Consider the following 3,156-nt stretch of genomic DNA (forward strand, 5'->3'; position numbering starts at 1 on the left):
CAAGCTCTTCATGGATTCTCATCATGGAAACTTCCTTGATGTTTAAGCAAATGTTTTGTATGAAAAAGGATGTTAATTCTGAGAATGATAATTATAATGCAAAGCCTATGCTAGTCTTGAAGTTTAAAAACTTTTTATGCAATGATGTGGCCACCTCTTGTGAATGAAAGGTAAAGCGGGTATACGATACCAACATGGATATGTGTTACGCTTCATTGGGAGTCATTTAAACGCTATCTCATTTGAGTGCACTTTCGAAATAAACCCTACTTCAATTAGGACTTTTAAGGGTTGTAACTTGGTCGGGTTCACGGTTTTCAGAAACAAAGGATTTTTAGGCTCAAAATTATTTGGTGCCCACCCCCTTCGTGATGTTCTCCACTCCTAAGTTCAATTAACTCAACATGAGTGCTCATTCCTCACAAGGAATGTTTGAAATGGTTGAGGAATCAATGAGGTTTTTCAGACATGGCAGTCACTCACCTTTTATTCTTTTGATTCATTATCACACGACTTTGTTCTTGCTTTATTTTCACAAATTTTCTTTTTATTGCTATTTCTTTTCTTTCATCATTTTTCTTTTCATTTATTTTTTTGCCATTTTTTTTCTCTTTTTTTTTTAACAAGTCGTGTGAACTCGCATTGTCTTGGATTCGTTGGAATTGATCACGACTGCCTCATTCCATGACTAATGAAGGATTACCATTGTGGCATCATCATCTTTTGTCCTCTTGGTAGGTGAAGGATAACCATCACGGTTTTCACTCTCCTCAACCTTTTGAAGGATAACCATTATTGTATCCTTAGATGCATATCATTTGTGAGTTTTGAACACTTAATCAAGTTAAATGAACACTACCCTGCCCCAGGGTTAAAAATAAGGGTTTTTTTATTAGAAAAGAAACTCCTCCTTCAAGGCTCAAAGGGGTTAACGAGGGTCTATCTCCCTTATATCTCCGGTGTTTAGGGATTTGAAACAATGCCTGTACATCCTCAGTAGGGTTTTATTCAAAAGCACACAATTGGATATTTTGCATTTTTATATCATCATTCTCCCTCCGCTCCTTGCCCAAGCAAGCGATTAGTAAAGTTGGTATCGTAATGCCAAAACCCTTTTTTTTAAAGTGAAAATGAATGTATTACTTCAAGACAAACATAAACAATGTATTATGATTTTCATTCAGAAATTAACAAATTTTTACATGCTAGCAATGCTTAAACAAACAATGAAACGTTACAAATGAGAATGCAATAAAGAACTAAATGAATGCCCTTGTTGAGGAGACTTGACTCCGTATGGACTTATTGCTCTCGAATGCCTTTTGCAGTTTTGATACCCCATCGAGACTTCAGTATATGCATAAACCTCTTGGATTGAATGTGATTGCTCTGAGATCAACGAGGACTTGAATTCTGCCTTTGAATGTCCTACCACCTTCAGTTGAATGGCTAGGTGCCCCAACATGGTAGCCACTTAGCATTATCATATGTTCCTCTCACACACTTTAGATTACTTCACAGAAGAATACTCTAGCAAAGTCATACATGAGCTGTGAGTTTTCGCTTTACTTTAGGGATTCGAGCAATGCAAATGAAGCAATACTCAAGATAGACAATGTCTTGCTTATCCCTCGGTCGGGAGCCCCAAATATAGATGCTAGAACAGTAATCACCATCATGATTGAAAGAATATTGCATTATCATCGAACTCAAGAGAACTATCTGTGGTGAGGAAGACCCAAAACACCAACTGAAATACTAACAATCGGGGATATAACTGAGCACAAGGTATTGAAATTACATCGTTTCATTTCTCATATTCTTTCTTTCTCTATTGAGGAGCAAAGGCCACTGAGAAGAAAATTCCGGGAAGAGATGACTTATGATATGAAGCAACAGCTTGAGAATGAGAAATGCCTCTCCAGAACACTCTTAATTATCACATGGAAAAAGATTCTGACAAAGTTGCACAAAACTTTGTAGTGCTTTAGGGATTCGAGCAATGCAAATGGCGCAATGCTCAAGATAGACAAGGTCTTGCTTATCCCTCGGTCGGGAGCCCCAAGCAACTTCCACATATGGGCAAGAGAAGATTACCACTCTAGCTTCAATATCCAAACCATTCGGAGTGAGAATAAATGTCCCTTGCAGTTTTTTTTTACATCAGGCACAAACCAATAACATCTAAATCAGCAGAGTCACGACTTTTTTATGGCTTCCAATATTTCCTCCAAGAGGTGGAACCTTTCGTCAATTTCAATACTCAGAAACTTGAAGACTTCAATGATGTGAATGCTCCTTACCAAGAATAGGAATCTCAACATTATTTCAAACATTCTGATTCATAAGACCTTCTCATGGGTGAGATTAACATTTGCATTGAGCCTCTGAAGAACCTGCCTCAACTCTTCTTGTCTAAGAGAGAAATCATGAATAGCCTCTATACACTGATTCACATTAGCCCCCATTTATGTTCCCATCTCATTCAAAACCTCACAGAGTTATTCCAATACCAACTTTCGAGCACATAGCGGTGAGAAGTCAGATTTTGTTATTGAAGTCAGAATTTGAATGGAAAGGGCCCCCATAGGCTTCTGAGAGAACTATGAAATGCATGATAATATGAATGCATGTTTCATTTATGGAGAATCCTAAAGTCTTTTCACACATTTTATTTCTCTTTTTTCTTTTCTTTCTTTTTTTTTTTGCATATAGTATCTTTTCTTTTTTTGCTTTTCCATCTTTTCTGTTTTTCTACTTTTTCGTTTCCCTTTTTTTTTGGAAATAGACTTTAGAATCCCCCACAAATGAAGTGGATAAAGTAATGATGTTATGCAATGCAAAAGCATGGGATCAAGGGTCCACATAATCTGAATAACCATTGTACGATATTCTGAATAACTGATATAGGTCAGATGTCATGAGATCAAAGGTCCGACATATGTATCATAGAACCATAGGAACAATAGTCACCAACATAACTGAATAGTCACCAACGGTACCTGTCATGTATATCCCTCCCCACTCACGGGTGAATCTAGGTCAGGGTAGGTCAAAATGGCAACCAGCGTTATCAGTTCTCCTGAGATATCACCATTGTTGCATCTACATGCCAACGATGATACCCCATTTGAACCTCGACTGGGCGTGGGTCTC

The sequence above is a fragment of the Vicia villosa genome, linkage group LG7 (genome assembly GCF_029867415.1).
Source record: "Vicia villosa cultivar HV-30 ecotype Madison, WI linkage group LG7, Vvil1.0, whole genome shotgun sequence".
NCBI lineage: Eukaryota > Viridiplantae > Streptophyta > Magnoliopsida > Fabales > Fabaceae > Vicia > Vicia villosa.